The sequence below is a fragment of the Cryptomeria japonica genome, chromosome 10, assembly GCF_030272615.1.
Source record: "Cryptomeria japonica chromosome 10, Sugi_1.0, whole genome shotgun sequence".
In the NCBI taxonomy this organism is placed as follows: Eukaryota; Viridiplantae; Streptophyta; class Pinopsida; order Cupressales; family Cupressaceae; genus Cryptomeria; species Cryptomeria japonica.
The window spans coordinates 505,563,368-505,578,873 of record NC_081414.1 but is presented as its reverse complement, the minus strand read 5'-3'; positions in this window follow the sequence as shown (position 1 = coordinate 505,578,873).

The window sequence follows — 15,506 nt, the reverse complement described above, 5'->3', positions numbered from 1 at the left end:
CGAACTTGAGGGTTTCCATACTAGGGCTTCTCAACTAAAATCTAAAATCTTTTCGAGCTATACTAGAGAAAGAATAAAATAAGAATACCCAATAGAGACTCAAAGTGTCTTTTTATAACTTGCCAAGGGAGTTTCTAGAAACCCTTTTAAAATTCTCTTACCTTTTAATATTTGTCTTTTTAAAATGGGAAATAATAAATAGAACCTTTTAATTAATGTCTTTTTTATAACCTTATTAGATAATTAAATTAAGTTGTTATTAAATTTATTTAATTTTGACAACTTAAATTTTTATTATTTAATTAAATTTAAGGTCCAAATAAAGGGGACATTACACAAATAAATCTTATAGAAGGGATAAGTGTAATGTCCATATTTTCATGTTATGTATCTTTGTAGTTGGCTCTAATATTATGGGTGTGTATCGACCATATTAGAGTATTTTTTATGTTACCAACAAGATTGGATGGCCTAAAGGACTTAGAGGGTAGTTTTTGAGGTTATTTTAGACTTTTGGTGTGCTCTCCAATATTCTTGGAGAGAGAATCTATCTATAATAAGTGTCTCAATTATGTTTGGTTATCATCACTCCTATGCAGCCAATTTTAATTTTAATGCATTTAAACCAGTTTTACAACTCGGGTGTAATGTTGAGCTATATTTAATTAAATTTATAGAGGTTGTATTGATTTAATTAAAACAATTTAGTGGGCATATTGGTATAATATCTTGTTGGAGAGAGAATGGAAAGTTTTAAAGGTTGGATTTGCCTAACCTTGTACCTAAGGTGCCCAAAATAATTAAATACTTAAATAAAGCACTTTTGGGGGTTATAAGGATTAATTAGTCAATAGGCTACACTTGCAAGAAAGCTTGCATATGGTGAGCTTGACGATTTTGTCTCACACTTGAAAGTTGGTCATTACATCTTCTTTTTGTTTGTAGACATCTAAAACAACCAACTGTTCCTATTGATGTTTGAAAGAAGCAATTGTTCTTATCAATATTTCAAACAAGCAATTTTAAAACAATTTTTGGGCATTGTGGGCAAACTGCATAGTATCGGGTGTGAAAACAAACCAACTCACCAGCCTCTCACTTCTCACATCTACTCTATTTTAAAATGAGACAAATCTTGTCTCGCTAATAGACTCATTGTTCCTCATCTAATCAGCATCAACATAATGCACCCTAGACATGGTTTGTTAGTTGTTTGATCATGAAAAATTTTTGAGCTATGTACATGCATTTTATGTTCTCAATTAAAATCAATCCTTTCAAAAGATATTTGAATTAATACATTTGTACTACTTTCACCACCTCGAGAAGAAGAGCAGGAGAAGCAGGCAGTTTGTTGGGAGAAGTGTGATTTTGAAACATTTGAAGTTGATACAGCCTGGGCAGGAATGGATCTAAGAACGGGCAGGGTGATGCGACACAAGATTCGAGTGGACAACAGGGGAAGGAAGAACCCAGATATTGGGACCTGACTAAAAACATTCAAGAGGACTCGGGTGGTAAGAGTCGGTATGATAATGACAGACACAGGGTGTATCACTTGGGGAAGGATGAGGAAAAGACAAATCAGGAGACCTCCCCTTCATCATATCTTACACCAAAACCAATAGTTCATCCTCAAATTTCTCCTTATGGGATAGGATATCATTAGAAAATATAGTTAGGCAGTCTGATTCTAGACTTGCTTGTAATCCATTAGAGAGACACCTTTTTTTTTAACAAACATACCGAATGATACAATATGTTAAAAAATGATAATCTTTTTTAGTAGATGGTACAATATGTTACAATTATGGACACAAACATATCAAACTATAGTACTCATGAATGAAATTCATCAAGCAACATATATGTTGCATTGTTTTCAACAAACTATCACCAAATACCTCAATATGAAATCTCTTCCATACAATGCATGCAAACTATTTGTCTTAATGATAATTCTCTAAAATTGGGGAAAAATTACAAAAAAATGTTGCTACAACTGATGTGGTTTCCTACATAGGTATTAGAGGTAGTGGTCTTGCCAACCTATTGGGAGACTAGCATCTATTAAACTTTCTTGAGTTGCATGACATTTTGGAAAACATTTAAACTTGGTAAATTATTGCATCTAAAGAAAATTAGATTGTTGGCCATTTATCAAAATATTTCAATGATTAAATGAAGTGTATTCGGCCTAGGTAATTATAGACAGAAAAGGAAGTGGAAAATTGGCTCTTAATGATTGGAATAGAATTGGAGTTTGTGCAATTTATAGATAATTTTCTTATTAAGTTGCTATAATTGGAATTATGTTTTTCTAAGGTAGAACAATTATATTGCAGGATGTTGAATTGGTCCAAGAGAAGCTTATGGAACATCCTCGTGAGGATTAAAACTTTAAGTTACCTCTTGTCTCAGTGAATTCTTAAGAATTACAGCTCATATAACACTATATAATAATTGATTTATAGATTATTATTAAAATATTTCATGGGTTGGGTGGTACTAAAAGCCCTTCTTTTGATTAGAGGGCTCAAAGTTTACAATTTATGGATAAGGTGAGATCATTCGTTATTTTTATTGATCTCGAGTGTAATAATTTAATTCTCTGAATGTTCCAATGATTATTTACCAAAATAAAAAAATATCATGCGTAAAATGTTAAGGCATCCATGTTAATTATTTTTTTCTTGATTTTAAATGAAGATGATGAATCTAAGTAGGTACAATTTCAAATTTAGGCCATTTTTAGAAAGGAACAAGATGTCTCACATATAGCTTGTGAGTTCTCATAAAAATTAGTAGAGTAGAGAATTGGGAAGCTTAAAAACTAGGTCACTAAAAAGGAAATAATTTATTTTGGTTTACAAGATAGAAGATTCCACAAAAAATAGATAGTAAAAAAAATAGAAGTGATGTTTCACATGTCAAGACGCTTGGACACTCAATCACATATGCAGTCCAATCAATAAATAAAATTAAATATTACATTATAAATTGAAGCTAAGAATATTGTAGTAGTTGATGAATTTTATTTTGACCAAAGGATTGTTCTAACTTGTGAGCCTAAACTATGTAAAGAGTATGACATTAAGGTGGCTGATTTGGAGGACCAATTAGAAAATTCTTTTCAAGATGCTAGTTTTGAGACACATAGTCTGAACAATTTGTTGAAGGTCGGTGAGGATATAATTGTGGTACCCTTATTCTATTTTGATGACACTCACAAGATCACAGAAGTCCTCTATTCGAAGGACCTTATTTAGAGAAGACATTTGGGGATGGAAGGTAAATTTATTCTTGCAAATTTATGAGTGGTAAAAGAAGCTTTACAGTCCATCAAATATGGTTAGGATTACTTTTAGAGAGAGATGAAATCATAAAAATTACTGAAGCTTTTGCTAATTCATTGAAAATTAAATAAGATGAAGTTAATAAGCTCACCTTGGACCTTAAGGATAGTAAGGAGGCCTTGGAGAATACACAAATGATTCCTCTAGAAGCAAAATATTAGCATGTTGTTACTGAACAGTTCATGGAGTAGGAAAAGAAAGAGAGGGCAAAGGAACTCAAGTAGGTGATTGAAGATCTTGAATAAATCCAAGAAGACTTTAGCTTCAAGTAGAGTCCTAATTTGACATGTTCAAATTTTGGACGTTAGGATGGTTGGTTTGAATTAAAAAGTGGTAATAACTTTTAAGTTTATTGATAGCCCATTGTTTGTTATGAGTGCTAATTTGACTTTCAATAATCCACTCTTTGAGTTGGATGATGAGGCGACATTTAGTTGTTGATGACAGCAATGGGATGTGGGATTAAGGTGTTTTGTGTGGTCCTATGAGGTGAAGACAATTGAGTTGTCTATTGACCCACCCAAGATCATTGAATCTTTACTTCTTGTAATGGACTATTATAGATTGAATTGTCATGGGTTGACAACTGAACTTGTCGGTTTACAACAAGAAAGGGAGTACTATTGCACAATCTATATTTTCTGGGGTGCATACCATTTTGATTGAATATATAAGTATCATCAAGTGTACTCTTAATGTGGCCCACATAAAATTATTATAGCACAACATCAACATGGTGGATTCACTATTTGTGTCGGTATCTATGCACAAGATGGAATAAGCATATGTCAAGATGTTGTAGAACTAAAAAGAGATAATACTTAAATAAATTCCACATTATTAAAACTTTCTCACCATGTCAAACCACAAGTAATTTCAATTCCAAATACTAGGTGTGATTCTAATGTACTCTTAATGGGGGCCACATAAAATCACTATAGCACAACATCAATATGGTGAATTCACTATTTGGGTTGGTATCTATGCACAAGATGCAATTAGCATACTTTGAGATGTTATAGAACTAAAAAGAGATAACACTTGATTAAATTCCACATTCTTATAACTTTCTCACCATGTCAAACCATAGGTAATTTCAATGCCAAACATTACACAAATAAATCTTATGGAAGGGAGAATTATAATGTCCCCATTTTCATGTTCTCTAGCTTTGTAGTTGGCTCTAATATTAAGAGTGTGTATCGACCATATCAGAGTAGTTTTTTGATGTTACCAACAAGTTTGGATGGCCCAGAGGACTTAGAGGGTACTTTTCGAGGTTATTTTTGACTTTCGGTGTGCTCTCCAAGATTCTTGGAGAGATAATTTATCTATACTAAGTAGGTGATTGAAGATCTTGAACAAATCCAAGAAGACTTTAGCTTCAACAAAATATCACTAAATACCTAAATATGAAAACTCTTCCATAAAATGCATGCAAAATATTTGTCTTAATGACAATTCTCTAAAATTGGGGAAAAATATAAAAAAAGAGTTGCTACATCTGAGGTGGTATATTACATAGGTATTAGAGCTAGTGTTCTTGCCAACCTGTTGGGAGACTACCATCTATTAAAGTTTCTTGAGTTGCATGACATTTTGGAAAACATTCAAACTTGGTATATTATTGCATCTAAAGAAAATTAGATTGTGGGTCCCTTATCAAAATATTTCAGTGATTTGATGAAGTGTATTCAACCTAGGAAATTATAGAATGAAAAGTGGAAATTTGGCTCTTAATGATTGGAATAAAGTTGGAGTCTCCAATTTCTAGATAATTTTCTTATCAAGCTGATGTAATTGGAATTATGTTTGTTTAAGGTAGAACAATTATATTGCAAGATGTTGAATTGGTCCAACAGAAGCTTATGGAACATCCTCATGAGGATTAAGACTTGAAGTTGCCTCTTATCTCAATGAGTTCTTAAGAATTACAATTCATATAACACTATTTAATAGTGATATAATGATGATGATTTTATAGATTATTATTAAAGGATTTCATGGGTTGTGTGGTACCAGAAGCCCTTCTTTTGATAAGAGGTCTCAAAGTTTAAAAGTTATGGATAAGGTGAGATCATTTCTTATTTTTATTGATCTCAAGTGCAATAATTTAATTATTTGAATGTTCCAATGATTCTTTACCAAAATAAAAAAACATCATGCTGAAATGTTAAGGCATCCATGTTAACTATTTTTTGCTTGATTTCAAATGAAGATGATGATATCTCTAAGAAGGTACAATTTTAATTTTTGGCCATTTTTAGAAAGGAACAAGATGTCTCACATATAGCTCGTAGGTTCTCATAAAAATTAGTAGAGTAAAAAATTGAGAAGCTTAAAAACCAGTTGACAAAATAGGAAGTGATTTCTTTTGGTTTACAACATACAAGATCCCACAAAAATAGATAGAAGTAAAAAGAGAAGTGATGTTTCACATGTCAAGAGGCTTGGACACTCAATCACATATGTGGTCCAATCGATAAATAAAATTAAATATTACATTATAAATTGAAGCTAAGAATATTGCAGAAATATTAGCTTGTTGTTACTGAACCATTCATGGAGTAGGAAAAGAAAGAAAGGGCAAAGGAACTCAAGTAGGTGATTGAAGATCTTGAATAAATCCAAGAAGACTTTAGCTTCAAGTAGAGTCCTAATTTGACATGTTCAAATTTTGGACGTTAGGATGGTTGGTTTGAATTAGAAAGTGGTAATAACTTTTAAGTTTATTGATAGCCCATTGTTTGTTATGAGTGCTAATTTGACTTTCTAAAATCCACTCTTTGAGTTGGATGATGAGGTGACATCTAGTTGTTGATGACACCAATGGGATGTGGGATTAAGGTGTTGTTTGTGGTCCTATGAGGTGGAGACAATTGAGTTGTCTATTGACCCACCCAAGATCATTAAATCTTTACTTCTTGTAATGGACTATTATAGATTGAATTGTCATGGGTTGACAACTGAACTTGTTGGTTTACAACAAGAAAGGGAGTACTATTGCACGATCTATATTTGCTGGGGTGCATACCATTTTGATTGAATATATAAGTATCACCAAGTGTACTCTTAATGTGGCCCACATAAAATTATTATAGCACAACATCAACATGGTGGATTCACTATTTGGGTCAGTATCTATGCACAAGATGGAATAAGCATATGTCAAGATGTTGTAGAACTAAAAAGAGATAATACTTGAATAAATTCCACATTATTAAAACTTTCTCACCATGTCAAACCATAAGTAATTTCAATGCCAAATACTAGGCGTGATTCTAATGTACTCTTAATGGGGGCCACATAAAATCACTATAGTACAACATCAATATGGTGAATTCACTATTTGGGTTGGTATCTATGCACAAGATGCAATTAGCATACTTCGAGATGTTATAGAACTAAAAAGAGATAACACTTGATTAAATTCCACATTCTTATAACTTTCTCACTATGTCAAACCATAGGTAATTTCAATGCCAAACATTGGGTGTGATTCTAATGTATTTATAAACCACCAAAAGATTAAATAAATCTCATGCCTCAAACAAAAGCCTTAGACTTCTAATACAATCGAATCATGTATTTAGAACCTCACAAACTCTTGCCAAGGCATTAATAATATTCCATATGCTCAAATTAAATATTAAAGCTTTTTAGTCATATTTGGACTTTATGAATCGATTCATTCATATTGAAAGTATATCATTACCAAAGGTAATATAATGCTCATGGAATAAATAGAGAAAAAAATAGTATTAATCTCCTACCTGCAAATTTATCTACTAAAAGGACTTCATATATTTATCAAACTTATTTGCAAACCCACTAAGAAATCTCTAAAACACCTTTGAAAATATGATCAATACAATGCAACCGCGAATCCTAAATGAATCTGTGTCAAGAATGAAACTAGGTTTTCATCCAATTCCTCCAAACCCAAGAATTTCCATCCTAGGGATTGTCAACTAAAATCCAAAAGCTTTTGGAGCTATATTAGAGAAATAATAAACTAAGCATACCCAATAGAGACTCAAAGTGTCTTTTTATAACTCGCTAAAGGAGCTTCTAGAAACCCTTTTAAAATTCTCTTACCTTTTAATATTTGTCTTTTTAAAATGGGAAATAATAAAGTGAATCTTTAAATTAACATGTTTTTTATAACCTTATTAGATAACTAAATTAAGTTGTGATTAAATTTATTTAATTTTGACAACTTAAATTTTTCTTATTTAAATAAATTTAAGGTCCAAATAAAGGGGACATTACACAAGTAAATCTTATGGAAGGGAGAATTATAGTGTCCCCATTTTCATGTTCTCTAGCTTTGTAGTTGGCTCTAATATTATGAGTGTGTATCGACCATATCAGAGTAGTTTTTTGATGTTACTAACAAGTTTGGATGGCCTAGAGGAATTAGAGGGTACTTTTTGAGGTTATTTTTTACTTTCGGTGTGCTCTCCAAGATTCTTGGAGAGAGAATTTATCTATACTAAGTGTCTCAATTCTGCTTGGTTATCATCACTCATATGCAGCCAATTTTTAATTTTAATGTGCATTTAAACCAGATTTACAACTCTCGTGTAATGTTATGCTATATTTAATTGATTTATGAAATGTTGTGCTGATTTAATTAAAATAATTTAATGGGCATATTGGTATAATATCTTGTTGGAGAGAGAATGGAAAGTTTTAAAGGTTGGATTTTCCTAACCTTGTACCTAAGGTGCCTAAAATGATTAAATACTTAAATAAAGCACTTTTTGGGGTTATAAGGATTAATTAGTCAATAGCCTACACTCGCAAAAAAGACTGCATATGATGAGCTTGACAATTTTGTCTCATGCTTCAAAATCGGTCATTACATCTTCTTTTTGTTTGTAGACATTTGAAAAAACCAATTGTTCTTGCTGATATTTGAAAGAAGCAACTGTTCTTGTCAATGTTTGAAACAAGTAACGTTTAAACAATTTTGGGCAATGTGGGCAAACTGCATAGTATTGGGTGTAAAAATAGGCCAACTCACCAGCCTCTCACTTCTGACATCTACTCTCTTTTAAAATGAGATAAATCGTGTCTCGCAAACAGAATCATTGTTCCTCATCTAATCAGCATTAACATAATGCACCCTAGACATGGTTTGTTAGTTGTTTGATCATGAAACATTTTTGAGCTATGTACATGCATTTATGTTCTCAATTACATTCAATCCTTTCAAAAGATGTTTGCAAATTAATACATTCCTACTGCCACCACCTAGAAATTTAATAAACACTCATTCCATCAACATTTGTAGGAAAAACTAAGTTCGACAAGATTTGAGGTGACTGCTTGTTTTGAAGGTATTTACATTAATCTCTTCTATTCACTGCAATTTGCTTAGGTCTCTATAAATTACTTTAAGACATTATTTTTGTCGAAGTGCCATTGATTTCATTGAGCACTTCCTTTTTTTATAAAGTTTGAGTGAACAAAATTTTGTGAGTGGAGATGTCTGTCACAACCCTCCTTTATCAGTTTTTGGATTTGATACAATTCTATTATGTTTTTGGTTGAGCTATTGAAAATAATTGAATAAATATTATGAAAGAATAAAAATGGACTAGAAAAAATTTAATATAATTGAATATAAATATTCTTAGAAAAAAATTGTGTAGTGAGAATGATTATGTTCACTACAATTTCATTTCCATTGAAATTTGTGCTAAGTATTTTCATGTTTTAAAGAGATTTAGGAGAATAATTTAAGATTTTGTGAGCAATTGTGGCGAAAAAGTTTAACTAGCATTTCCACAATGTACATTGTTATTTTTCTTCTTCTTTTAGTTTGATTTTATTTATTTAAATACATTTGTTTACGGTTTGTAATTTTTCCTTTGAAGTTGTAGTTAGGTGTTTATTTCTACAATACCAAAAAAGAAAAAATTGGTTTTAGGGTTTTGAAACCGTCACTGAAGCACTAGAAAAAATTTAAACAAGAATAAAAGTAGTTGTAAGTGTAAGAAAACAATGCAATAGAATGCTAAGACAATGCAACCTTGAGCCTTATGTGAGATTTTGCCAAGATCAAGAGCTCAATGAATAAACTATATTCTCATCAATAGAAAATGATCAATAATATCAATTTACATACAATGTAGTTGAGCTTGCTTATATAGGCAAGGCTAGGGAAATGTGAGCACACAAACATGACATGTGGCTCAATAAGAAACAAGGGTAGGTAGGAAATAGGTGTGGGTAGGTAGGAGAAATAATATAATAGTCCACATGAGGTGGATCACCCACTAAATGTGGAGTGTAACAACAAGATCAACACCATAAAAGGTGGAATTTCTCCTACACACACTATCCCAATGTGGCACAAACACCCAAGTGTCTCATACCCAAACTATTATGAAATGCATTTCCTAAGTAAACTTATGTAAGTGTAATAATATCCAAGATGAATAATTATTTACACCAACACCCCCCCTTAAGTGCAACTTAGGGGAATGCACTTAAGTCAACAATGCAACTAAGCAATGCAAGATGGGTCCCGGCTACGGGGCCATGCTAGGTACCCATGTACAAATGCAAATGCATGCAAACCAATGCAATGAAAACTCTCACAAAGTGGGGAAAGAGAGAAAAACCCAATGGGAAAAAACCCTCCCCCAAAAGAGAGATGAAAAACTAGATACAAAGAACTCTCATAGAAGAATGTGAAGGACAAAACCCCATGCGAGGAAAAAGTCCCCCCCATATGAGAGAAGAAGAGAAGCTAGGAAGCCCCCCTTCAATGTGGAATCTGCACCAATGAAAGAAGCTTGATGTATGAAGAAACTACTCCACGAACGTCGAACAACATTCCTCCCCTTAGGAAGAAACAAAACCAAAGGTGTATCCATGAAGTCTCCCCAATCATGAAGGGAAGATGTATGAAGAAAACTCATGATGAAAGGAATCTCTAAAAACTGCTCAAGTGTCCCCATGTTGATGCTGAAAGATACCCCCTCCAAAGGTGCTAAACTATGCCACACTGCTGAAAAAGGCACTCCAAGATCTAGTGGAGATGGATGTAGAACATGTCCCAAAGACTCACATGTCTCCTCAAAACATAAAGAGACCTCCTCCAACAGTTGTACATAAGTATCCACAATCATGTCAACCTCTAAAGAATGATCATGTAGAGAATGAACATGAGGGTCAGAGTGTGCCCTCGCAACAATCGAAGAAGGATCACCTTCATCAAAGAGAAGATGAATGTCATCAATGATGTCTCCCAAATCTGCAATGTAGGATTCCACAAATAAATCTGTAATATATGTCAAGTAATCATCCCATTAATCTAAAGCTGGAAGACAATGAATATCCTGCTGCACTGAATCACATGAAGGCAAAACTGTCGCACTATCTGCATCATCAGGTGCAATAGGTGATGTGATATCAATATGAGGAGATGAAATACAAGGCTCAAGAATGGGGTCACATGTGAGAATCCCCATATTCAAGTATCCAAAGTTCTCCTCAAAATCTGAACCATCACAAGAAGTGTGATCATCATGTATAGAATCATCAAATGTGAAATCATCATCATCAACAAAATCTAAAAAGGAGTATAACCGAGATGCATGATCAACCACCCCAGTCACAATGATAGCTCTAGTCTCCAAGTCTCTAATGAAAACTGAGTCAGGTGTGAACTCCACAACCCTCTTAGTTGCGCCATGTGTGATTTGATAGATAGAAAGGAGATTGTTTGTCAAGTGGGGTACACACAACACATCATTGAAGGAGTTATCCCCAATGTCAATAGATCCTTTCCCAATCACATCCATGTATGTATGATTGCCCATCAAAATCTATGGCATGGTGCAAGGCTCAAAAGTAGAGAACATAGACTGCAAACATGCCATATGATGAGAAGCCTCTGAATCTAGAAGCCATCTCTCTGAATTATGACTAATAGAAGCACATAGAGCTTTTCCTTTTCTTGTTCCAAAAGAGTGAGTCTTCCCACTTGTAGAAGCCATGAATGCTTGCCCTTTTCCTTTTGAATGTGAGGAAGTGGAAGTTGATGAATCATCCTTCTTGTAGACTTTAGGCAAATCAATGTTATGCTTTTTGATGATATGTGTAAGCTCATCAATCTTCTTAGAATGGCAATGATGCTCCTCATGACCAATCTTTTTACAATAAGCACAAGTAGGTCTCTCCCTCTTTGGTGAATTATCTCTCTTGGAAGAGGATGAATCTCCTTGTTGTGGAGAAGATGGTGCTTTTCCCTTAGGCTTTGATTGCCATTTCTTCTTGTTTGAGTTGTCCTTTCCTTGATTTCCTTTGTTCCCTTGATTTTCCACTAATGCTTGAGACTTAGAAGCCTTAAGAATGCCCATGCTTATCAACTTAGTTTGTTCCATCATCAACATTTCATTGAAAGCATCAAATGTAGGCATTTTGTAGCTTGAACCCATTGTCATCCTATGGGTTTGGAAACTAGAAACAAATGCTGCATATTCTTGTGGAAGCTTACCTATCAAGTTGAATATCAATTGAGTATCCTTCTTATCAATGCCACAATCTTTGAGTTGTGCCCTCAACTCATTTGCCTTAGTGACATAATCTTGTATAGTATCAAAGTTCTTGGGATCTAACATGGTGAGATCACTATCAATTTGATATCCCCTAATCTCATCAACTTGACCATACAAGTCTTGAAACTTTTGCCAAGCATCCTTGATTAGAGTACATTTCTCAATACGAAAAATGAGATCCTTTGATACATACTTTCTTAAGGTACCAATTGCCATGATATTTTTAGTGAGCCAATCCAAGTGAAAAATATGAGCATCAAAATCAAAAAATTTCTTCACCACTATGGAGAGCACGAAATTCTAACCCATTTCAAAAAAAATTGCACCCAAAAAGGAGCAAAAATGAGCAAGTTATGGCCATTTGAAGTTGAACTGCAAAATTAAAAAGCTCAATGACAGGGGCCTGCAAAATTTTTGAAAAATGATGATGTGGCGCTAATGTCAGCAATTCACTATGTTAAATTTGACGACCGTATGACCGTCGTAAAAACTTCACCTCCCCACTGACTGGGCGTCCGTACTATATGGACTGCTGACTGGGCAAGTGATTGTGTAGGTCATACCATACGGATTTGCTGACTAGGCGGTGTGTGTCAGCTCTGGGTGTTAGATGATGTGGTGGATGACTGTGCGTACGGGTTTTACCCGCAGGCTAGTGGTGGACACGGGGCCACATGTTTTGGTGGTCGTCAGCGGAGGGAGCGGTCGAAGCTGAGGGGCCGACGGAGTCTGTGTCCCGGCCGGCGGGAGGGGGTTGTGATCGTCGGAGAGGGGAAGTGGTCTAGATGGCGGTGGCGGGGATGGTGGGTACCGCCACAGGTGGCGGTGGGTACAGGGGCGGGCAGAGCGTGGCGAGGATGGGACGGTCGGTGCTGACAACAGTAGACGGGAGGACGAAAGTCAAGGCAGCCGATAAGAGGACGGGGCCACAGCTGAGGACGCCAGAGGTGGCGGCGGCACGGGCGACGTGGATTGGTGCTGCAGACCTGCAGGGTATGGCAGGTCACAGGGGGGTCAAAATAGGTTGACTTTATAACCAAAATTCATGGAAATGGCCTTCTAGATGCAATGGCGGGGTCGGATCTGGTCTAGGACGCCTCCAAAATATGATGCTCTTCAGATCTGCCTCTTGACGTCGTAATAATGCCTCTTCAAGATGAATCAATGAAGCCCCAATGGCTCTGATACCATGTGAGATTTTGCCAATATCAAGAGCTCAATGAAATGTACAAAATAGAGACAGAATATAGGACAAGAATAAACTGTATTCTCATCAATAGAAAATGATCAATAGTATCAATTTACATACAATGTAGATGAGCTTGCTTATATAGGCAAGGCTAGGGATATGTGAGCACACAAACATGACATGTGGCTCAATAAGAAACAAGGGTAGGTAGGAAATAGGTGTGGGTAGGTAGGAGAAATAATATAATAATCAACATGAGGTGGATCACCCACTGAATGTGGAGTGTAACAACAAGATCAACACCATAAAAGGTGGAATTTCTCCTACACACACTATCCCAATGTGGCACAAACACCCAAGTGTCTCATACCCAAACTATTATGAAATGCATTTCCTAAGTAAACTTAAGTAAGTGTAATAATATCCAAGATGAATAATTATTTACACCAACACCTTATTCTTTTTTTTCCTTTTCCTTTTTTTTTTATGCCATATGGTTTCTTTATAATGGGCTCAATGTTGGACCTGCATCCCTTTTTTTCCTTCAATCTCTCAAAGATTTCCAAATAGTAACATAATTTATCACAAGAAAGCACACAGAAAGCACACAATTTGGCTAAAAGTTTTCTAAGAAGTCTACCAGAAATAGATTGTATGTTTTTTTATAATTAGAGACTCATAATTTGAATTACTATTAGACTTGGATTAATTTACTAATAGTTTTTTAGTATTAACATTTCTTTAGTTGAAAATTAAATTTAAAATGTAATTAAAATAAAAACATTACATTGAAAACTTTTCACTTCACTTGTTGATCAACATTAGTTAATTTTTAGTCTCTAATTAAAATAGTTGATAAATTTTAACAAATGATGGGTATGTACTTGTTTCTAATTTGGTATTTACTGTTTTGGTCATCTATCGTGTTGGGTGAATTCATTTTCCTAAATTGTGTCATATTAAAAAAACTCTAATTTACACCCATTAGGCATGACATGCAATGCGTTTGAAGCTTGATCTCTTCGTATTATATAATTTTTAAAAGCTAATCTTTGTTCATATTTTGATTGATGTTTTTGACTCTATTTTGATTAGTTGTTGTTAGTTAGAGTATTATAGTTGAAGGAATTCCTGAACTAAGTAGGAGAATACCACATAGTTTGTAAGCGATTTGTAATAGGAAACTAGTAATATTCATCACATGATAACAATTGCAAGCTCAAGAAGACGAACAAGGCATTGACTTAAAACCACTAGTCATTTTATTGTTGGGGAGAAGGAGAATATAATTTTAAAAGTTTACATGTTTTATCATTCAGCTAGGTAATTGAAGATTTTTGAGAGAGATAAAATTGTTATTATTAGGTTTCTAATGTTTTCAAATTTTGATTTCCTATAACTTTTGAATGTCGAAGAAGAAAGTTTCATTAAATCTTGATTACTTTTCCCAAATGAAAATGTTTTGTTGCACACCTAAATTATTTTTTAAGTTAACTGCAAAGGTGACTTGTTTTTCTATAGCTAAGATATGCTTATAACTTTAAGTGCTTAAAGGGAAGTACAAATTATATAATTTGAACTATGACTCTAAACTTTTATTTGAAAAGGGGTGGGTTTTGTTGTTCACTAGTTTCAGCAAATAATTTTTCTCAATTCAGTTTATTCGGGGCTTTGGTTGATATGATAATTTCAATGTGTTGTGATGTGTTTAATATGTTTAGTTAAGTGTGTAGAACATTATGTAGATAGTGAATTTGTTATTTAATAGGCAAGTAATGTTTGGAAGCTTCGTCCAAGGTTTATTAAGAAAGATTTTTTATTTTTTGATTATTTCTTCCTATTTCAATCTTTTTTATAATTTGTTTGTTCTAATGAATTTTAGTTATCGCTCATAGTTAAGTATAATTGTGATTTGTCTCATTATATAGCTAGGAAATGGCTCCAATGTTTTCATACTTAGGGAAGTAGGATATCTAATATTCAAGCTATAGCCCAGTACATAGATTTGATCCTAGTGGAGATAGAGACTTGCATTGTAATTTCTTTTTAGTTTTGAGGTCAGATACCCATGTAGTATTATTACTGCTTAGTAATTGTTTAAGATGGTGATTTGCAATTTAATCTCATTTCTTGCTTCAATACTGTAAATAGCAAAATATTTTAAAAAAAACATAACATTCTATAGGAAATCGACAATGTTTGTGGAAAAGTAAATTTATTACCTTAGTTGAATTTATAACACGTAAGGTATTAAAAGTATTTCAATCTTGTTCTCTCAATACTAAGGCATGTTTAGTAAGAGAAACTTGTTGATATTTATATTATATCATTCTTAGTCCCATTTTGATATGCTTACCATTTGTGAAGTGTAAATTTGATTTGATA